A 24,358-nucleotide genomic window follows, 5' to 3' on the forward strand; every position below is an offset into this window, starting at 1 on the left:
TGGAGGTTCCTAAAGAAATTAAAAACAGAACTACCATGTGATCCAGCAATCCCACTCTGAGTATGTATCCAGAGGAAATGAAATCACTATATCAAAGAGACATCTGTGTCTCCATGTTCGTTGCAGTATTCCTCACAGTGGCCAAGAGGTGAAACAGCTTCAGTGTCTGTTGATGGATGAATGGATAAAGAAAATGTGATATATATACACACACACATATATATGTGTATATCATATAATGAAATATTATTAAGCTGTTTAAAAACAGAAGGAAGTCCTGTCGTGTAGGACAACATGGGTGGGCAGTGAGGGCATTATGCTGAGTGAAATAATCAGAGAAAGACATTTACTGTATGATATCACTTAAATGTGGAGTTAAAAAAAAGCTGGATGCATAGAAACAATGGCTGCTGCTGCAGGCTGGGAGGTGAGGAAAATGGAGATATTTGTCAAAGGATACAAACTTCCAATTATAAGATGAATAAATTGAGGAAATCTAATATACAACAATATACCAGGGCTTCCCTGGTAGCTCAGTTGGTAAAGAATCCACCTGCAATGCAGGAGACCCCAGTTGGATTTCTGGGTCGGGAAGATCCCCTGGAGAAGGGATAGGCTACCCACTCCAGTATTCTTGGGCTTCCCTTGTGGCTCAGCTGGCAAATAATCTGCCTGCAATGGGGGATACCTGGGTTTGATCCCTGGGTTGGGAAGATCCCCTGGAGAAGGGAAAGGCTACCCACTCCAGTATTCTGGCCTGGAAAATTCTGGCCTGGGTCGCAAAGAGTCGGACATGACTGAGCAACTTTCACTTTCAATGTACAACAGGCTGACTATAGTTAGAAGTACTATATCGTATACTTAAAAGTTGCTACAAATAGATCTTAAATAGTCTCACCACACACAAAAAGATGTTAATTATATGTGAGGTAATGGAGGTGTTAACTAACCCTATTCTGTTAATCATTTCATATTACATACATAATAAAAGCATCACATTATGTACCTTAAACTTACACAGTTATATGTAATGAGTTACATCTCATTAAGCTGGAAAAATTTGACATTAAAAACCAAAACCACTGCTTAACAGTAAGTAATAAAATTAATTAAAAATAAATTTGCTTGATACCAACAGCTAAAAGATTAAAAAATCATAAAATTGATAAAGTAAATCAAGGAGTCTTGAATTAAAATAGAAAATACTCTGAATAATAAAGATAAAGTGAGATTAAAAGAGAATTAAAATTATAAAAATTATTTTTTAAATTAGGGGAAAATAAAATATAAAAGATTATATATATAAAAGTTGAAGTTTAACATGCTGATCACAGTTATAATAAAATAAAAAGATAAATATAAGATTATTGAATTCAGAGAACAAATTTAGATAGGAGGAAAAAACAGTTAAAAAGAAGAAATTATTCTTAATAAGAAGTAAATTCCAGCTGATTAGACATAAAATATACAGTACAATAAGAAATATAAAAATTGAGTGGACAAAAAGACAAAACATGTTTAAGCAATGCAAAAACAGATGAACAATTTTGGAGTGTAAGAAATTTAAAATGTTAAATTTTACTGAATTAAAAGAGATAACCTCTTAAGTACTTAAGGTTAACACCTTGTTTCAGGGTAAGTAAGGTTTCTGGGTAAAGCCAGGCTCCTTAGTTGGGATTGAGCAAAGAAGTCATAACATTCATCTCCCCCTAAATGACAGCTTCCAGTGTCTGCATCTCAGATTCTAAAATACTGCCAAAAGGCCTGGCAGAGAGGTTACACCAAGAGCTGAGCCTCCATGAGCAGCCCAGACATGCTGTCTTCCAGAATGTAATTGATAGATAAGACTCCTGGTTGGCTGGGAGGCTAGCTGGTAAAGATATCTCTGCTCTTTTTCACTTCTGGAAATAAGTTCAAAGCTTGCTTAGATAATAAAAATCAGTTACAGAAAAAAATATGGGGTTGACTCAAGGTTCATTGGGGTTTTCCATAACGTCTTATGGAATGAACTTTGTGGCCAACCCGATATGATGATGATGACTTTTAAATCTTTGATGTTGACACAGAAAAACATCTTGTCTCATTTAGACAAGACTGTTCTCTTCTCAGGTTACAAGGAAAATGAGTGTTATGTGCAATACAGAAATTACGTAGCTGAACGGAAAGAGCAAGCAATCATAAAAATGGAGGGTAGTAAAAATATCTCTCAAATAGAGCATTAAATTCTCATGTAAAAAGAAGAGTTACTGGGAATATTTTTAAGAGATTCAGTAATTTTCTGGCAATAAGACTCACATTTAAAAAAAAAAAAAAAAAAGACACATTTTAAAAGATACTAACTGAGAACTTCCAGATGTACAAACTGATTTAGTAAAGGTAGAGGAATCAGAGATCAAATTGCCAACATTCACTGGGTCATAGAAAAAGCAAGGGAATTCCAGAGAAACATCTACTTCTGCTTCATTGACTATGTTAAAGCCTTCGACTGTATGGATCACAGCAAATTGTGGAAAATTCTAAAGAGATGGGAATACCAGACCATCTTACCTGCCTCCTGAGAAAACTGTATGCAGGCCAAGAAGCAACAGTTAGAACCAGACATGGAACAATGGACTGGTTCCAAATTGGGAAAGGAGTGCATCAAGGCTGTATACTGTCACCTTGTTTATTTAACTTATATGCAGAGCACATCATGTGAAATGCCGGGCTGGAGTCACAGTGGCTGGGGGAAGTATCAACAACTTCACATGTCCATGGGGTCGCAAAGAGTCAGGTATGACTGACTGACTGAACCGCAACAACACTCTGCCTATTGAGTTTGATTGTACTAGCTTATCTCTGATTCATTAGCGTGGAGTATTTGCATTAAACTTTTTTTTACTACTATCCCAGGTGAAAAAATGATAACCTCAGTGCTTAAATCCACTTATTTTGAACATTCTCCAAAAGTTTGTCATTTTTATTTTTTGTTCATGATTTTTTCTGTTCTCTTAAGAGATGGATTTTTTATATTATTCTAATTACAGTTATAAGCTTTTAATATATTTTATGGATTAAAGAAAGGAACCCATATGGGCCCTTGACTCCTCCTAGCCCTTCGCCTGACCAATCAAAGCCCAGACCCAAAGCTATTGTTCTGAAACTGCTACAGCAAATATCTTCCATACTCTGGCACCATCTGCCAAGTAAAACCTCAATTCTGGTTTAACCTACTGGTCCTCTTCTCTGCTATCATCCTCATTGCTGAACTCTGCCAGAATAAAATTACGTGTGGGGGTCAGTGACATTAAAACTCCTCAGTCGGGGCCTCAGCTGTCCAGTAATACTCCATGTCCTTACTCAGCGTCTGACCGTATTCCCAAACACATATTTCACACATTCACATGAAAGAGTAAAAATTCAGTATAAGAGGCATGCAATAAAAAGTACTCTTTCCCTTATAACTATCTCTTAGTTCTCCAGTTCTCTTCCTTAGAAACAAGAGCTATTGCTAGTTTCTTAGGCAACATAAACATTGCTTTCTGGAACATTCTGTTATATGCTTTGTTTTTTTCTACATTGAAACAATCTAAAAAATACTGAAAAGCTTCACCTACAGTAAAAAACTATTTTTTCCCCTGAATTATTTGAGAGGAAGTTGCTAACATAACGCCACATCACCCTTGGTTGTATTTCCCACCAACAGGATCATTCTACATAACCACCAGGCAGTCATCAAAAACAGGAAATCCACAGTGTTACAGGGCTACCGTCTAATCTTGGGCCCTGGTTAAGTTTTGCCAGTTGTCCTAGTACTGTTCTTTGTAGGCAAAGATCCAGTTAAGAATTATAGGTTGTATTTATTTGTTACGTCTTTTTATCTCCTTCAGTCTGAAGCAGTTTCTCAGTCTTTTCTTGGCTTTCATGACCTAAACACTTTTGAAGATTACAGACCAGTTATGTTGTAGAATGTACCTCAGTTTGGGTGTGTCTGCCATTTCCTGACGGAGAAGGCAATGGCACCCCACTCCAGTACTCTTGCCTGGAAAATCCTGTGGACAGAGGAGCCTGGTGGGCTGCAGTCCATGGGGTCACGAAGAGTCAGACACGACTGAGCGACTTCTTTCACTTTTCACTTTAGCTCATTGGAGAAGGAAATGGCAACCCACTCCAGTGTTCTTGCCTGGAGAATCCCAGGGACGGGGGAGCCTGGTGGGCTGCCGTCTATGGGGTCGCACACAGTCGGACACGACTGAAGTGACTTAGCAGCAGCAGCAGCAGCCATTTCCTGAAGGCTGGATTTAGGCTAGGTATGAGTATCACGCAGCTGAAGCGATGTTTCTCTAATTTAATTGAATCCTCAGGTGGCACGCAGTTTCAGTTTGTCCCATTACTGACAAAGTTCACTTTCATCACTGATTCAGGTGGCATCTGCCAAATTTCTCTACTGTAAAATTTCTTTCTCTTGCTAATTAGTGTTTTGTGAAATGATTGTGAAACTATTTGAATATTATATTACTCATTACCTAATTAACTTATATCACGATTTACTACTTTATTCAATTGGTTATTTTCTATTAAATTTAATATTATTTTGATGCTCACCCATTTAGCAAGTGGAACCCCTTCAAACCAGCTTCTGTACCCAGTTATCCTGTCCCCATCATTCTTTCAGCATCTTCCTTATTTTCTGGCACAAATATGTGTTCCAGGCTCTACTTCTACTTTCCCCGCATCAGCCCTGACTTCACTATCTTGTTTCTTTTTAGTGGAGAATGATGTTTAAAAGCCAAGATCTAGATGCTAGGTGTTCTCACTGATACCAGCAAGTTGTTGTTCCCAAGCCCTCTCAGTGAGAGAGTTACAGAACTTACATATGTGTTCACATACACCCACAAACATATTCCCTTCTGAATCGATCTATCAATCGAAAATATCCTGTCTTCACACAGATATCTCCATTTCCAACCTAATATCTCAGGTTTCACTCAATTTTTCTCCTTTCCCTTATTTCTTACTACTTTCTCAGTGAGAACTCTGGTTTCAATTTTCCTTAGTGGATTTACTTATTTTAGCAAAACCCCTGTGTATATAACAAAGTCTCCACTGCCCTCTCTTGTGTGCATATTTTTTCACACTCCACGTGAAAACACTCCACACCAGCAGCCTTTCTTTGTGGGCTACCTTGCTTGGGTTCTGACATTTCTGGCCACTGGCTTCTGCCGTACACTACCACCTTCACCCGGAATGAACACTTGCCTTGCATTAGAACTGAATTATTCAGGAATGAACTGGCAAAGAAGAGGAAAAGTGAAGCTTTCTCTTTAAAACTGCTATTTTATGACTAATTTAAATATCACAATTATGTCTACACATTTGTTTTTTTAAAGTAGAGCATTACAGATAAAACCATAACCTTGGGACTTCCCTGGTATTCTAGTGACTAAGACTCTGAGCTCCCAATGCAGGGGGCCTGAGTTTGATCCCTGGTCAGGGAACTGGATTCCCACATGCCGCAACTAAGATCTGGTGCAGCCAAATAAATAAATAATATATTTTTAAAAAAGAAAAAAAATTATAGCCTCTTTTGATCATTATCCCCAATTCTGCTCTGCTTATTCTGTCTCCAGAAATAATTCACTGGTACTAGTTTCATGTATATCTTCCTAAGCTTTTAAGAAAATTTTATATTCATATATATGTCCCAAAATATATATATATATACAAATTTTTTCTTTAAATAATACAAATCTAATCTTTAAAATGTTGCCCTCCACTTTAAGAAAAGCTGTTGAGACCAGAATACTTAAAAAGTCTGGCAAAATGTCTCCTCTTCCTTGAACAAAACTTACTGGGAGCATTAGTCAGGAGGTTCAGTGGTAAAGAACTCTCCTTCCAATGAAGGAGACATTGGTTCGATCCCTGGGTTGGGAAGATCCCCTAGAGAAGGAAATGGCAACCAACGCCAGTATTTTAGCCTGGAGAATCCCATGGAGAGAGGAGCCTGGCGGGCTACTATCTGTGGAGGCACAAAGAGTCAGACACGACTGAGTGTCAAAACAATAAAATAATAACTTCTGCCTGCCAGTGATAGAAATCCAGCTCAAAGGAGCTGGAAAGAAAGTAGCTAGTAGAAAAAAATGCACTGGCTCATAAAACTGGGAAATTCAAGGTATAAGGACATTGGGCACCCGGATGGTGTCATCATGCGTATCTAAGTCAGCAGTCAATGCAAGTCCGCCAGAGCAGTGGGGATGAAAACAGCTATAGTAATAAGATATCCATCTACTGGCAATGTACAATCATAGGGAAGGAGGATGTTATCTACCAAGAAGAGATTTTTTTTTTTAAATAAAAGAAGATATTCTAGCTAGTATCCCACAGAACAAGTTTTTGGTTTGCTGAGTAAGGCTACCACATTGTGCAATTCTAGGTGGCAAATCAAAAGGATGTATTCCCAACTCTGTCCTGGAACATTCCAGGGCACTTTGAAAAGGGTGAATTTTGTAGTACGTGAATTAAATCAATAAAAAGTAAACAAAAAATTTGACCAAATGGTTACTTTAGAAATAAAAACAGAAAAATAATGAATAAGAATTGGAAATCTAAGCCTAGAATATGAAAGAATTCAAAATTGCAAGTGGAAGTGGCAAATGGAAGCATTCTCAACTATATACTGCACAAATGAATTTGATGATCAAATAGAGAAGGTTAATAACCTACCCTAACCAGTATTTAGTAGTTTCAGAGTTCAAGGGTAGATTAAGTTGCAAGACAGGTATCTAAAGTATCATTTTGTAGCTTAATCAGAAATAGCTTTTCCCCCCTCTGCAGTAGTTTGAGCATAAATGGTCCAGGTTTATGTCACCAGGTTTATGTCACACCAGGTTGGTGTGACAGGTCTAAGACGTCAGGAATCCTGCCCTTAGACCTTGCTGCTTTACCATATCTGACTGTGGTCCTCGTTCACACAGTCCAGTATGACTTGTCACCAAGCCTTCATGAGAACCAAAGAGTACAGTCCAGGGATTTTTAGGTTGTGTAACCATTAACTACTGTCTAGGACCTGTCATTCCAGGTCATGCCCTTTCCAGGAAAGGAAGCCCTGTGCCCATCAAAGAGTCACTTGCCATTCTCCTCTCCCTCAGCCCCTGTCAATCATTAATTCACTTTCCATCACTATGGCTTCTTATTCTGAATATTTCATATGAATGGAATTACACAGTGGGTGATCTTTGGTGTCCTATCTCTTTCATTTGGCATATTTTTAAGGCTCATCCATGTTGTTGCATGTATCAGTACTTCATTCCTTTTTATGGATGAATAATATTCCATTACATACCTTATCCCTCACTTAAGAATCCATTCATCAATTGATGGATGTTTGGGGTGTTTCCACATTTTAGTTATTATAAATAATGCTGATGCAAACATTTGTATGTAAGTCTTTGTGTGAACATGTTTTCAGTTCTCTTGGATATGTATCTAGGAGGGGAATTGCTGGGTCATATGGTAACTCTGGGTCATATGTTTAACTTTTGGGGAACTGCTCAACTGATTTCTGAACAGTTGCACCAGTTGGTGTGATTAACCTTACTATATGTTCTATTTGGCTCAAATTTCCTAAAATTGCATATGTCTGTGGTATTTAATTTTCTTAGCAGCTAAAGAATTATTTCGCTTTGAATTTCACCTTTGATCTAGATACTAGTCAAGAGAATATTTTAATATATTTTCCATGTTGGGCATTTTCCTATTCTGCTTGTTGTTCATTTTAAGATGTTGTACAAGCAAAATATCCTGCCTTTAAATTTTTTGGAGTGCATCTTTGTGTCCTAGTATACAATCAAATTTGTGACATTCATTTATTCTTGAAAAGAAATAACTATCTTTATCCTATTTGTCAGTTACTTATTGTAATATATAACTTGTAGGCATAAGACAAAACCCTAGAGTATATAATACACTCTTCATTAAAAATTTTGCTTACTAAATATCATATTTTGATAGTCAGGCATTGTCTTTAATTCTATTTCTACCTATTTCTGATTTCTTCTCATTCCTTTCCTCTTGAAAAAAATATATTTTGGGTCTAGATGCTCAGGATCATTAATTTTTAAAGCTATTTTTATCATTATTGAGTGTTTCTGTTTATCTTCTTAATGAGTTTGCTCTGAAATTTGATGTTATATTGATAACACTTGATTTTCTTAAATTATACTGACATGATAGATCTTAGATCTCTTAAATCTTCTTTTTGTTCCATCACTAAGTTGTGTCTAACTCTTTGTGACCCTATGGACTGCAACACAACAGGCTTCCTTGTCCTTCACTATCTCCCGGAGTTTGCTCAAACTCATGTCCATGGAGTCAGTGATGTCCTCCAACCATCTCATCCTCTATTGCCCTCTTCTCCTCCTGCCCTCAATTTTTCCTGGCATCAGGGTCTTGTCCAATGAGTCAGCTCTTTGCATCAGGTGGCCAAAGTATTGGAGTTTCAGCGTCAGCATCAGTCCTCCCAATGAATATTTAGGGTAGATTTCCTTTAGGATTGATTGGTTTGGACTCCTCGCTGCCCAAAGAACTCTCAAGAGTCTTCTCCAACACCACAGTTCAAAAGCACCAATTCTTCACTGCTTAGCCTTCTTTATGGTCCAACTCTCACAACCATACATGACTACTGGAAAAACTATAACTTTGACTATAAGGACATTTGTCCGAAAAGTGATGTCTCTGCTTTTTAATACGTGGTCTAGTTTGTTATAGTTTTGCTTCCAAGGAGCAGGTGTCTTTTAATTTCATGGCTGCCATCACCATCTGCAGTGATTTTGGAACCCCCCCCCCAAAATAAAGTCCATCACTGTTTCCCTTTTATCCCCTTCTATTTGTCACAAAGAGATGGAACTGTATGCCATGAACTTAGTTTTTTGAATGTTGAATTTTAAGCCAGTTTTTTTTCACTCTCCTCTTTCACCTTCATCAAGAGGTTCTTTAGTTCCTCTTCACTGTCTGCCATTAGAATGGTATCATCTGCATATGTGAAGTTGTTGATATTTCTCCTGGCAATATTGATTCCAGCTTGTAATTCATTCAGCCCAGCATTTCATATGATGTTTATGCAGAGTACGTCATGCAAAATGCTGGGCTGGATGAAGCGCAAGCTGGAATCAAGATTGCCAGGAAAAATATCAATAACCTCAGATATGCAGATGACACCACCTTTATGGCAGAAAGCAAAGAGGAACTAAAGAGCCTCTTGATGAAGGTGAAAGAGGAGAGTGAAAAAACTGGCTTAAAACAACATTCAAAAACTAAGATCATGGCATCTGGTCCCATCACTTCATGGCAAATAAATGGGGAAATAATGGAACAGTGACAGACTTTATTTTGGGGGGCTCCAAAATCACTGCACATGGTGACGGCAACCATGAAATTAAAAGATGGTTGCTCCTTGGAAGAAAAGCTATGACAAACCTAGACCACATATTAAAAAGCAAAGACATCACTTTGCCAACAAAGTTCTGCCTAGTCAAAGCTATGGTTTTTTCAGTGATCTACATGGGTGTGAGAGTAGGACCTAAAGAAGGCTGAGCACTGAAGAATTGATGCTTTTGAACTGTGGTGTGGGAGAAGACTCTTGAGAGTCCCTTGGACTGCAAGGAGATCCAACCAGTCCATCCTAAAGAAAATTAATCCTGAATATTCATTGGAAGGACTGATACTGAAGCTGAAGCTCCAGTACTTTGGCCACCTGATGCGAAGAACTGACTCATTTGAAAAGACCCTGATGCTGGGAAAGATTGAAGGCAGAAGGAGAAGGGGGTGACAGAGGATGAGATGGATGGATGGCATCATCGACTCCATGGACATGAGTTTGAGCAAGCTCTGGGAAATGGTGAAAGACAGGGAACCCTGGCGTGCTGCAGTCTCTGGGATCACAGGGAGTCAGACAGGACTGAGCGACTGAACACCACCAACACTGCGCATGTAAGTTAAATAAGCAGGGTGACAATTCACAGCCTTGACGTGCTCCTTTCCCAATTTTGAACCGGTCTGTTGTTCCATGTCCGGTTCTAACTGTTGCTTCTTGACCTGCATACAGGGGTTTCTCAGGAGACAGCTAAGGTGGTCTGATATTCCCATTTCTTTAAGAATTTTCCAGAGTTTGTTGTGATCCACACAGTCAAAGGCTTTAGCGTAGTCAATAAAGCAGAAGTAGATGTTTTTTCTGGAATTCTCTTGCTTTTTCTATGATCCAACAGATGTTGGCTGCCTGTTCTAAATCCAGCTTGTACATCTGAAAGTTTTCAATTCACGTACCGTTGAAGCCTCGCTTGAAGGATTTTGAGCATTACCTTGCTAGCATGTGAAATGAGCACAATTGTACGGCAGTTTGAACACTCTTCGTTATTGCTTTTCTAATAGGCAGAGTAAATTAGTACAACTCTTTTAAAAATTATTTTGAGGACAGTCATCAAGATTCTTAATGTTTTACTGTTGGCATTAGCATTTCACTTCCTATAATCCATACTTTTAAAATATGCAAATAGAGAAGACTTTTGCACAAACATCTTAGTCAAACCATTATGTATACAGTGAAAAGTTGGTAATTACCTAAATGTTCCACAGTAGTTTTGAAAAGTTATTTTCCTTTTTAACAGACAAGACTATTACACAGCCATTAAATTCATGGCATAATAAAAGAGATTAAAACAAAAAATGGCTTATGTTAAATAAAAAAGAGCAGGAAATAAAACTGTGTGTATAGTAGGAACTCAACAATGTACATATATGCATTATAAATAAATCTAGAAGGAAATATACCAAAATTTAAATCTTAATTATCTCTTACTAGTAGGATAATGCATTAGTTTTCTTCATGACTATTATGTATTGTCTATAATTGTTATTTTTGTAATGAGCATACAATATTGTGTACATAATTTATAATAACTATAAAATACAGTTCACTTTAAAGCAATTTAATTTTTTAATAAAAGAAAATACAGTCAGCTCTGCTGGAATATTTGTTTTTAAATGTGAATTTATTCCCTAATAATTAGTGATGTTGAACTAATTCTCATGTATCTGTTAGCCATCTGCATGTCCTTTTTGGAAAAATGTCTATTCAATCCTGCCTGTTTTTAAATCAGTGAACCCAAAATTCATTTTTTACTGTTTTATTTATTTATTTTGGCTATGGGAGGTCTTTGTTGCCGCTCTTCTCGGTTGTGGTGAGCGGGGGACTATCTCTCGCGTGGAGCACGGGCTCTGAGGCACTCGGTCTTCAGTAGTTGTGGCTCACGGGCTCTCGAGCACAGACTCGGTATCTGTGGCACACGGGCTTACTTACTCTGTGGCACGTGGGGTCTTCCTGGATCAGGGATCAAACCTGTGTTTCCTGCATTGGCAGGAGGATTCTTACCACTGAGCCATCAAGGAAGCCCTGAATCCCAAATTCTTAATGGACCATTTTACCCCATCACTTGCCCCCTCCCCAGGTCACCCTCAGATATTAAATCCCAACCAGAGCTTTCTTTCTCTCTGGATGGTGCCTCCTCAGCTGATAGCACCCTTGCTCAGAATGTCACCCTCTCAGTATACTTGACCCATACCATGGATCCCAGTAATTCATTAGCCCACCATCAACCCTCTATACTGCTCACTGCTGTCTCACTCCACTTGAATTCTGACTCAGTCAGACTTGGTTCAAATCCAGCTAATCACTGTCGCAGAGAGCTCATCTCCAGATAACGGGTATTAGTTTGCATTCTTCTGTCCCAATAATTTTAGGCATTTGGCTGTGCGAGCATTCTCATTTCAGCCTTCTCCACTTGGCAGGCATCAGGGAACAACTTGCTCCTCTCTACTTTTTCATGTGATGATTTCCACCAAAACCTTCCTTCTCTGACGTTGCCAGAGACCTATCTTTTGAAAAATCCAGCAATCCAGGCATGTTGAAGCTGATAGCCTTTTTCCTCAGCCCTGATGTTGCAGAGCTTCTGGAGATAAAAATCTTTCTTGGAAGAAGTAAAAGGGAAAGAAAGGGATCATTTTGAAATAACTCACGCTGGCTTACCATCTGAATTCTTCTGGGGGTACTTCTGGGCAAGATTTCTCAACCTTGTCACTATTAACATTTTGGACCAGATAATTCTTTGCTGTGAGGAGCTGCTCTGTGCATTGTAGTGTATTTAGCAGCATCCTTGGTCTCTACTCACTTGATGACAGTGATACCTACCTCAAGTATGAGAATCCAAAATGTCTCCAGACGTTGTCAAGCGGCCCTTGGGGGACAAAACTGCCCTTCCATTGAGAAGCACTGCTTTGGAGTCACTTAATGACAGGCAGGACGCTTGAGCTCCGTTCTTTCTGGAGGAGCAAAAGCAAGTCAGACCGTAGCACAATTTTCAGCAGCACTCTGATTCCAAGAACGTCAGAGGAAACATTTGCAGCAGAAATGAGGCCAGCCCTTCCAGGGTCTCCTTTCTCTGTACAGCTGGTCCCTGATGGCTTCTATCTGATAGCTGTTTCCCAAAGTTTCCCTTTATCTTATTCAAAGGACTCAGTAATAACTCTCCACATTCAAATTTAGGCTGAAGCATTCTCATTGCTTCCCCAGTTCCAGAGATGCCACACCCTGAGGCCCAGACTCTACACTTGCCACAAATTCTGCCTCAAACCAAGCCCAAAGCTCTGGTTCATGTCTGCCCCAAGTTCACCTTGAAACTTTTTCTCCAGTTTCTGCTCCTTCTCCCTACAAAGAGTCAGTTAGGTGTCCTCCATAAACCAAAATGAGATATGGTCTCTAACCCAAACTGAAACTCAGCAAACTCTGCAGAGCGGCACTGCTGCAGAGGCAGCTGGACAATGGGTGGGGCTTGCCCCCCTCCCCCAGCCCCCCGAGGTTCAAGAATCTTGGAAAGCATTTAGTCCTTTATCTCCTAATCTTTCTGCTTACAACCTCATCTTCTGTGGATCAGCCTCCATCCTTCCCACAGCGTTCCCCCCTCACCCAGTAGCACGTTCTGAAAGCAGCTGTCTGCTGGGGTGTGGCCCACAAGAATCAAGAGTCTCGAGCACTCATGAAACATCAGAGCAAATTTCCAAAGATATTGCAGTCCAAGAGCAAAAATGGACTCTCGTGGCTTCTTGGTTAAGGACCAAATGAGCAAAACTCCAAGGGTTATAGTGTCGAGGCGCTCAAGAAACTTTCATGTGAGCAACTCAGGAAACAACCAACAAGGAAATGACCTGTAGGAGGTTCTAGAGCAAGTCTGAGGAGAGGCCCAAAAGATCATTTATCAAAGGGCCTAGAATGCTGTCCCACAAGGGGTCTGGGGACTGACTCTGAAGGAGGTAGAAAAGGATTTAATGAGTCTCTGAAGGAATGATTCAGAGAGTGACTTATTGGGATCTCGAAGACCTGGAGAAGAGGGAAGTAGAAAACACCTTCATGGTACGTCTGGGCAAGAGCTGGGACAGATCAATCCAAGTAGGATCCCTGTCCATGGCGTGCCACCCATGGCTTGCTGCCAGCTGCACATTGTCCTCCCTGGGTAGTTCCATAGCCACTTCCAGATCAGAAATTTGTCCTCGCTGGGTGGGAACTTGGCCTGACAGTACAATGAGAGTATTTTTCCCCTTGATGCAGCTTAACCAATTCAAGTCCATACTATGTGACTTGGGTGTGGCAGATGTGGGATTTCCCTCCTAATCTCCTTGAATCCATAAAACTGCTTCAGTTGAAAGAGGCCAATCCTGGCCCCATTCCCTCCTTTGTCACTCATGTTTCAGGGGCTGACCTCATAGTAAAGTTTGCCAAATTCTTTGGAGGAAATTCTCAGACAGGTTGCAAAGATAAGGTACTGTAATCAGGTGTTGAGCTAAGTTGCTTCAGTCATGTCTAACTCTTTGCAACTATGGACTGTTAGCCCGCCAGGCTCTTCTGTCCATGGGATTCCCCAGGCATGAATACTGGAGTGGGTTGCCATGCCCTCTTCCAGGGCCCAAACCAAGGGTTTAACCCATATTTCTTACATATCCTGCATTGGCAGGCAGTTTCTTTACCAATAGTCACACACACACACACACACACACACACACACACACACACACACAAATTGGCCCCCACCCCAAACAGATAACCCTTTATCTTCTCCCTGCCCTCTCACCTCAGCATAAACAAGGGCCAAAGAGTGCTGAGACTGTCCCCTCTGATATTGGCCATGGCTTCAGAGGGCCCTGAGATGAGGGAAGAGAGCAGACTCTTCAGTCCCTCATACCCAGCCTACACACAGAAGCTCTGCCTTCTGATATAATGAAGTTCAGTTCAGTCGCTCAGTCATGTCCGACTCTGCGACCCCATGGACTGCAGCACACCGGGCCCGCCTGTCCATCACCAACTCCCAGAGTTTACTCAAACTCATGTCCATTGAGTCAGTGATGCCATCCAACCATCTCATCCTCTGTCATCTCTTCCTCCTCCCGCCTTCAATCTTTCCCAGCATCAGGGTCTTTTCCAGTGAGTCAGTTCTTCCCATCAGGTGGCCAAAGTATTGGAGTTTCAGCTTCAGCATCAGCCCTTCCAATGAATATTCAGGACTGATTTCCTTTAGGATGGACTGGTTGGATCTCCTTGCAGTCCAAGGGGCTCTCAAGAGTCTTCTCCAACACTATAGCTCAAAAGCATCAATTCTTAGGCACTTAGCTTTCTTTCTTTTTTTTTAATTTAATTTTATTTTTTTTAATTTAATTTTATTTTTTTATTTTTAATTAGTTGGAGGCTAATTACTTCACAACATTTCAGTGGGTTTTGTCATACATTGACATGAATCAGCCATAGATTTACACGTATTCCCCATCCCGATCCCCCCTCCCACCTCCCTCTCCACCCGATTCCTCTGGGTCTTCCCAGTGCACCAGGCCCGAGCACTTGTCTCATGCATTCCACCTGGGCTGCTGATCTGTTTCACCATAGATAATATACATGCTGTTCTTTCGAAACATCCCACCCTCACCTTCTCCCACAGAGTTCAAAAGTCTGTTCTGTACTTTTGTGTCTCTTTTTCTGTTTTGCATATAGGGTTATCATTACCATCTTTCTAAATTCCATATATATGTGTTAGTATGCTGTAATGTTCTTTATCTTTCTGGCTTACTTCACTCTGTATAATGGGCTGCAGTTTCATCCATCTCATTAGAACTGATTCAAATGAATTCTTTTTAACAGCTGAGTAATATTCCATGGTGTATATGTACCGCAGCTTCCTTATCCATTCATCTGCTGATGGGCATCTAGGTTGCTTCCATGTCCTGGCTATTATAAACAGTGCTGCGATGAACATTGGGGTGCACGTGTCTCTTTCAGATCTGGTTTCCTCGGTGTGTATGCCCAGAAGTGGGATTGCTGGGTCATATGGCAGTTCTATTTCCAGTTTTTTAAGAAATCACCACACTGTTTTCCATAGTGGCTGTACTAGTTTGCATTCCCACCAACAGGGTAAGAGGGTTCCCTTTTCTCCACACCCTCTCCAGCATTTATTGCTTGTAGACTTTTGGATAGCAGCCATCCTGACTGGCATGTAATGGTACCTCACTGTGGTTTTGATTTGCATTTCTGTAATAAGGAGTGATGTTGAGCATCTTTTCATGTGTTTGTTAGCCATCTGTATGTCTTCTTTGGAGAAATTTAGCTTTCTTTATAGTCCACTCTCACATGACTACTGGAAAAACCGTAGCTTTGACTAAACAGACCTTTATTGGCGAAGTAATGTCTCTGTTTTTTATTTTTTTATTTTTATTTTATTTTTTTTTTGGGAGGCTAATTACTTTACAATATTGTAGTGGTTTTTGTCATACATTGACATGAATCAGCCATGGATTTACATGTGTTCCCAATCCTGATCCCTCCTCCCACCTCCCTCTCTACCGATCCCTCTGGGTCTTCCCAGTGCACCAGGCCCGAGCACTTGTCTCATGCATCCAACCTGGGCTGGTGATCTGTTTCACCATAGATAATATACATGTTTCGATGCTGTTCTCTCGAAACATCCCACCCTCACCTTCTCCAATGTCTCTGTTTTTTAATATGCTGTATAAGTTGATCATAACTTTTCTTCCAAGGAGTAAGCGTCTTTTAATTTCAGGGTTGCAGTCACCATCTGCAGTGATTTTGGAACCCCCCAAAATAAAGTCAGTCACTGTTTCTGCTGTTTCCCCGTCTATTTGCCATGAAGTGATGGGACCAGATGCTATGATCTTAGTTTTCTGAATGTTGAGTTTTAAGCCAACTTTTTCACTCTCATCTTTCACTTTCATCAAGAGGCTCTTTATTTCTTCTTCGCTTTCTGCCATGAGTGTGGTGTTATCTGCATGTCTGAGGTTATTGATATTTCTCCTGGCAATCTTGATTCCAGCTTGTGCTTCATCCAGCCCAGCATTTCTCGTGATGTGCTCTGCATATAAGTTAAATAAGCAGGATGACAATATACAGTTTTGATGTATTCCTTTTCCTATTTGGAACCAGTCTGTTGTTCCATGTCCAGTTCTGACTGTTGCTTCCTGACCTGCATACAAATTTCTCAAGAGGCAGGTCAGGTGGTCTGGTATTCCAATTTCTTCAAGAATTTTCCACAAATTTCCAGTTTGCTGTGATCCACACAGTCAAAGGCTTTGGCATAGTCAATAAAGCAGAAATAAATGTTTTTCTGGAACTCTCTTGCTTTTTCGATGATCCAGCGGATGTTGGCAATTTGATCTCTGATTCCTCTGCCTTTTCTAAATCTGGCTTGAACATCTGGAAGTTCACAATTCACGTACTGTTGAAGCCTGGCTTGGAGAATTTTGAGCATTACTTTGCTAGTGTGTGAGATGAGTGCAATTGTGTGGTAGTTTGAGCATTCTTTGGCATTGCCTTTCTTTGGGATTGGAATGAAAACTGACCTTTTCCAGTCTTGTGGCCACTGCCGAGTTTTCCAAATTTGCTGGCATATTGAGTGCAGCATTTTCACAGCATCATCATTTAGGATTTGAAAAATCTCAACTGGTATTGCATCACCTCCACTAACTTTGTTCATAGTGATGCTTCCTAAGACCCACTTGACTTCACATTCCAGGATGTCTGACTCTAAGTCAGTGATCACACCATTGTGATTATCTGGGTCGTGAAGATCTTTTTTGCATAGTTCTTCCATGTATGCTTGCCACCTCTTCTTAATATCTTCTGCTTATGTTAGGTCCATACAATTTCTGTCCTTTATTGTGCCCACCTTTGCTTGAAATGTTCCTTGGTATCTCTAATTTTCTTGAAGAGGTCTCTAGTCTTTCCCATTCTTTTTTTTTTCCTCTATTTCTTTGCATTGATCACTGAGGTAGGCTTTCTTATCTCTCCTAGCTATTCTTTGGAACTCTGCATTCAAACGGGAATATCTTTCCTTTTCTCCTTTGCCTTTCTCTTCTTTTCTCAGCTATTTGTGAGCCCTCCTCAGACAGCCATTCTGCCTTTTTGCATTTCTTTTTCTTGGGGGTGGTCTTGATCCTTGCCTCCTGTACAATGTCACGAACCTCCGTCCACAGTTCATCAGGCACTCTGTCTATCAGCTCTCATCCCTTGAATCTATTTCTCACTTCCACTGTATAATCATAAGGGATTTGATTTAGGTCATTCCTGAATGGTCTAGTGGTTTTCCCTACTTTCTTCAACTTAAGTCTGAATTTGGCAATAAGGAGTTCATGATCTGAGGCACAGTCAGCTCCCAGTCTTGTTTTTTCCTGACTGTATAGAGCTTCTCCATCTTTGGCTGCAAAAATATAATCAATCTGATTTTGGTATTGACCATCTGGTGTTGTCCATGTGTAGAGTCTTGTCTTGTGTTGTTGGAAGACGGTGTTTACTATGACCAGTGCATTCTCTTGGCAGAACTCTATTAGCATTTGCCCTGCTTGATTCTGTACTCCAAGGCCAAATCTGCCTGTTACTCCGGGTATTTCTTGACTTCCTACTTTTGCATTCCAGTGCCTTATAATGAAAAGAACATCCTTTTTCTTGTTGTTAGTTCTAGAAGGTCTTATAGGTCTTCTTAGCCTTGTAGGTCTTCATAGAACCGTTGAACTTCAGCTTCTTCAGCATTACTGGTCAGGCATAGACTTGGATTACTGTGATATTGAATGGTTTGCTTTGGAAATGAACAGAGATCATTCCGTCGTTTTTGAGATTGCATCCAAGTACTGCATTTTGGACTCTTTTGTGTCCAATTTAATGCAATCTTACCTCAAATTCCAGCTCCCTTTGACCCTTTCTTCAACTTTCTGCCTCTATCCTCACAGTGGATGTTCTGGGCCCCCACGGAGGAACTAGAAGTCACCCTAAGGGAACTTTTCATTTAAACACCTTAAAAAATACTTGCCTGCCATCCCGGTTTTTCTCTTTCCTTCCTGCTAGGGTGAAGATCCCCCAAATTAGAACTGATGCCCTGACGTCCCCCATTACAGCACTCTTCACACTGTGTTGTAACTTGTGGCTTAACTGTCCATCTTTCCTGAGGTTGGAGGCTCTGCTTACCTTTCCTGATGCTCTACTCCCAGCATATGGCGCTTAACATCCAGTAGGTACTCAGTCTTCCGGGAGAATGAGGATCCTCAAGGGAGCATACCTGGGTGAGAGGTTCCACTCTGGGGGCAGGGAGGGGGGGCGAGGCCAGTTCCTACACACGGGCAGCTTCCTAGAGGCACCTCTCTGGCTTCATAAGTAGAAGCTACCTTGTCTCCATGGCTTCCAGAAGATGGAGTTGGAGAAATAATCTCACTGATGAGGTTCTGCCAGAGTTTTCTAGATCCTTGAGGGATCTTTAAGCCTCCCTGGCCTGAAAGATTCAGCTGGGCAAGAGTGACCCAAGCAGAGCTCTTCAGAAAACGTACTCTAAAGTTCTGGGCGTGCTTGCTAGGTCACTTCAGTCATGTCCAGCTCTTTGCAACGCTATGGACTGTAACCCGCCAATTTCCTCTGTCCTTGGGATTCCCAGGCAAGATTACTGGAGTGGGTTGCCATGCCCTCCTCCAGGGGATCTTCCAACCCAGGGATCAAACCCCCATCTCTTAAGTCTCCTGCATCGGCAGGCAGGTTCTTTATGACTAGTGCCACGTGGGAAGCCCACTCTAAAGGTCTAGGTTGGGCTAAATAACACTTCCTCTGATCAATATCTAATTATTTATTTTACTGAAATTATCATTTTAAGTGTATATCTCTCTACAGCAGAACACTTGGGGTACAAGTGATAGAAATCCAAACCAAACTATCTTAAGAATAAAAGAAACAGCTGCTACCCCGGAACCTAGGTGGGGGGGCGGGGGGGATGGGGGGTGGGGGGTGCCAGGGTCGGGGTGCGGGGCATCCCTGGAGTAGGGGCTGTGGCGGTGTGCAGGGACCCAGTGCAGTGGCTGGGATTGCTGCGGAGCTGATGAGAGACTGCTAAAGTTCCTGTGGAAGCCAAATAGAATTTCATAAGAACATAATGGGTGGAGAAGAGAAAACCTATGGTGGCTTGAGGGCCCTGATGCCATGTATGTCAAACTGATATCTTCAGATGGTTGTGAATTTATTGTAAAGAGAGAACATGTGCTAACACCGGGACCAGTAAAAACCATGTTGAGAGGCCCAGGTCAGTTTGCTGAGAACAAAATGAATGAAGTCAGTTTTAGAGAGCTCCCTTCACATGTGCTATCAAAAGTATGCATGTATTTTACCTACGAAATTCAATACACTAACAGCTCCAAGGAGATCCCTGAATCCCCAATTGCACCTGAAATTCCACTGGAACTGCTGATGGCTGCGAACTTCCTAGACTGTTAAACAAAATAAATTACAACAAACGGCTAACTCTTTTTCAGTATTTAATACCTGTAGTTCAGTTAGCAATTTTTCGTATATAGCATGTTGCCTGTGTGCAGTTGAACTTTAAAGTTCATTGCAAAGCAGATTATCTTTTGTTCTTTTGCATAGCAATCAGACTTGAAGTTTGCTTGCTACATCAACAAATTAAGAACATTTTCACAAATTGAGAGGGAAACAAATATACAAAAAAAAGAAAACATCTCCACATAACCAGGGCAGGGAAATCCAGGGAGGTAACTAGCTTCTGGCCCTACTGAATCCAGGGGACCAAACAATGTCTTTGCGGTTTCTCATCCCGGCTCTCAATTCTGCTTATCACTGCTTGGCTTTGCGCTTCAAAAAGAATTGGTTCTTTCCATGTGGTAGGCAAGATGGCCACCAGTGTCCTATACTTCCTGTCCCTAGATAAAAAATCCTAGAGGAAAATGAAATTTTTGCTGTAGCCACATATCAATCCCTACTAATGACCTACCTTATTAACCTTATATGAGTCATGTGCTTATCTCTAAACAAAAGGCTATGGCCAAGGGGACGGAGCTTTGTGATGGGTCAAACAGATCCTCCACATCAATACGGCTTACAGTTTTTTGTTTTGATAAACTGGCTAAATATCTGTTTTTTAGATATTTATTTTGATGCTCAAATAGTCACAGATTTGTTCAGTGGGAGCCCCTGGAATCTACCTTCTGTGTCATTTTGACAAATTTCTTCATCCTTTGAATGCTTACTTCCTTTCTTCTTCAACAACATGGTCCAAACTCATCTTGCATATTCCCAGCACCTGTCCAGAGTCAACCACTTCTCTAAGTAGTCTTGTTTCCTTTTAGTAGACAATGGTAGTTAGAAGTCAAGATCTAGATACAAAGTTTTCTGGTTGCTATTGGTATTGTGTTATTCTTCCCAAGCCCTTTCAGTAGACAAGACTAGAGCACCAAAGAATTGATGCTTTCAAACTATGGTGCTAGAGAAGACTCTTGAGAGTCCCTTGGACAGCAAGGAGATCAAACAAGTCAGTCCTAAAGGAAATCAACCCTGAATACTCATTGGAAGGACTGATGCTGAAGCTGAAACTCCAATACTTTGGCCACCTGATACGAAGAGCCGACTCATTGGAAAAGACCCTGATGCTGGGAAAGATTGAAGGCAGAAGGAGAGGGTGACAGAAGATGAGGTGGTTGGATGGCATCACCAATGCAATGGACATGAACTTGGTCAAACTCCTGGAGATGGTGAGGGACAGGGAGGCCTGGCAGGTGGCAGTCCACAGGGTCGCAAAGAGTCGGACACGACTTGGCGTCCGAACAAAAACAAAATGTATATATATGGATATGTGTATACATGTGTATAAGTGTGTATACATATTTAAATCTATATTTACTTGTATGGAAAACCATGGGCTCACAATACCTCCAGTTTCAGTCCAAAATCAGAGCAGAGTTTTTGCCTTTGCATATTTGTAGCTCCTTTCTCTATAAGTAAGAAATCTTATTAATATAGTCATTTATTCAATCTGCCCCCTTTACGAAAGCAATTTCCCATCACTGCCACAACCCTCTTCCATGTGCAAATACCCTCCTTACTTTCACTGGGCTCCAACAAGCCACGCTGGGCAGCCCTCCTATGTGACCACAGTACTCACCCAGGTGAATCTGGACAGCTCTCCTGCACATGCAGTGCCCTCCTTCAGCTCATGCTCAGATTCTCCAAGACACTCCACCCATTCCCCAAACCCTCCACAGTGTCAATGCCTGCCTTAACTTGACTCATCGTTACGGCGTTGAGTGAATTCAGCACCTCATTTTTTTTAATGTTATTTTATTACTAGGTATTAAATTATAATGTATATCTATGTCCTTATTTTTTAATTATAGCATTGCAAATAATACTTAAGTCTCTTTTGACAATTGGCCTCAACTTATGGTGTTTTCTCTTTCTCTAGTAGTAACACCTGCCTGCCATTAGCTTAATGTATATTCTTGTATTTTTGAAGTTTATATTCATATATATATGTTTATGCTCCCCAAAGAAGCATAATGTACATCTTACATGGACTTCACTGGTGGCTCAGACAGTAAAGAATCAGCGGGCAATGCAGGAGACCCAGGTTAGGTCCCTGGGTCAAGAAGATCTCCTGGAGAAGGAAATGGCAACCCACTCCAATATTCTTGCCTGGAAAATTCCATGGACAGAGGAACATGGGGGCTACAGTCCATGGGGTCACAAAGAGTTGGACACAACTAAGCAGATTTTATTTTGGGGGGCTCCAAAATCACTGCAGGTGGTGACTGCAGCCATGAAATTAAAAGACGCTTACTCCTTGGAAGGAAAGTTATGACCAACCTAGACAGCATATTAAAAAGCAGAGACATTACTTTGCCAACAAAGATCCATCTAGTCAAGGCTATGGTTTTTCCAGTGGTCATGTATGGATGTGAGAGTTGGACTGTGAAGAAAGCTGAGTGCCAAAAAATTGATGCTTTTGAACTCTGGTGCTGGAGAAGACTCTTAAGAGTCCCTTGGACTGCAAGGAGATCCAACCAGTCCATCCTAAAGGAGATCAGTCCTGGGTGTTCATTGGAAGGACTGACGCTGAAGCTGAAACTCCAGTACTTTGGCCACCTCATGTGAAGAGTTGACTCATTGGAAAAGACCCTGATGCTGGGAGGGATTGGGGGCAGGAGGAGAAGGGGACGACAGAAGATGGGATGGCTGGATGGCATCACCGACTTGATGGGCATGGGTTTGGGTAAACTCCGGGAGTTGGTGATGGACAGGGAGGCCTGGCGTGCAGCAATTCATGGGGTGGCAGAGAGTCGGACACGACTGAGCGACTGAACTGAACTGAACTGAAGCAGCTAACACTTTCACTTTCACGGTCTTTCCCCTTCACTTGGTTCCCCCTTTTCTAGGATTTAGTGTAGAGCTGAAGGTTACAGTAATTTCAGTCTGCTGCCATCTTTTTTAATAACTTTAGTTATTTCTGGCTGTCCTGGATCTTGGATGCTGTGCGGGTTTTTCTCTAGTTGCCGTGAGCAGGGCCTACTCTCTTGCTGTGGAACTCGGGCTCTAGGTCATGTGGGCTCAGCAGTTGCAGCTCCTGGACTCTAGAGCACGCTCAGTAGTTGTGGAGCTTGGGCTTAGTTGCTCTGAGGTGTGTGGGATCTTCCCGGCCCAGAGATCAAACCCGTGTCTCCTGCGTTGGTGGGTGGATTCTTTAACCACTGAGCCACCAGGAAAGCCCCTGCTGCCGTCTTGAAATCGAGAGCTGTATTTTACTTTTCCTCCAGCACGTGGCCCAATGACTAGGATGTAGTGGTTACTCAATAAAGTGTTGTTCTAATTTGATTTCTTAAGCTAGATTTCAGAAATCAAGTTATTTATTTTTTATACTTTTTATTTTGTATTGGGGTATACCCAATTAACAAAAATTGTTGTGACCATTTCAGCTGAACAGTGAAAGGATGCAGTTGTATATACACATGTATCCATTCTCCCCCAAAGTCCCCTCCCAACCAGACAAAATTTTTTTTAGTCTGCAAAATTATTAGAAGAAAAGAGGTTAGATTTTTCTACCATCAGGATAAATGCTATGCTTATCAGGGCTTACAGTGAGATCACTGTACTTACCACATATCTCACATATTTGACTCTTTTAGCATACTATTTAAATGGTAGCAATATTCATGTGAAATCTCCAACTTAGGAGGATCTTAACATATGATGATTTATTTATGATGATTTGATTCATTGGTCACCTCATTTTAGAATTATTATTATTGAAAATAATGGCAGAATGGTGATGACAAATTTTCCTCTATAAATGTCCACTTGATTCAGACCAGGTCTGTGCAGTCAAAGATAGCAGAAATCAATATTCTCTCATTTACAAAGTAGAATAATTCTGACAGGATGAACGTATTATGCAGACAGCAAGTTCCCATGTCTCCAAACATAGCAATAATTCCAGCACAGACTTAATTTTCTCTTTGAAATACCTAAGATTCTGCCTGGGTAGGACATCAAATGAATAATTCTTCAATGTGAAAAATGTATGATTTTATCACTACAAGAATAGAAATGTTGGCATAGCATGAGAGTTCTATTTATCCATTTAGGCAACCATGGGACTTGGAGTCAGGAGACCTGTCCTGCCCTTAGCTGGAGATTCTCAAAACTAAGAGAAATGAGCCATCCTCAGTTTGAGTTGTCACACAAGTAAGTGAGGATAATAAGAGGTTACCTGTCTCAGTGTGGCTCAGACGGTAAAGCGTCTGCCCGCAATGTGGGAGACCCGGGTTCGATTCCTGGGTTGGGAAGATCCCATGGAAAAGGAAATGGCAACCCACTTCAGTATTCTTGCCTGGAAAATCCCATAGATGGAGGAGCCTGGTGGGCTACAGTCCATGGGGTGGCAAAGAGTTGGACACGACTGAGCGTCTTCACTCACTTTACCTCATAGCATTACCCCCCATGAGCTAAGTATTTTTA

The 24,358-nt window shown here is 41.0% G+C and overlaps 1 pseudogene; it reads left to right on the forward strand.

The window, feature by feature from the left end:
• The first annotated feature begins 19,490 nt into the window (after positions 1-19,490).
• Positions 19,491-19,828, forward strand: LOC133042662 (elongin-C-like; annotated as a pseudogene).
• The last annotated feature ends 4,530 nt before the right edge of the window (positions 19,829-24,358 follow it).

Source organism: Dama dama, chromosome 3, assembly GCF_033118175.1.
Source record: "Dama dama isolate Ldn47 chromosome 3, ASM3311817v1, whole genome shotgun sequence".
Classification (NCBI taxonomy): domain Eukaryota; kingdom Metazoa; phylum Chordata; class Mammalia; order Artiodactyla; family Cervidae; genus Dama; species Dama dama.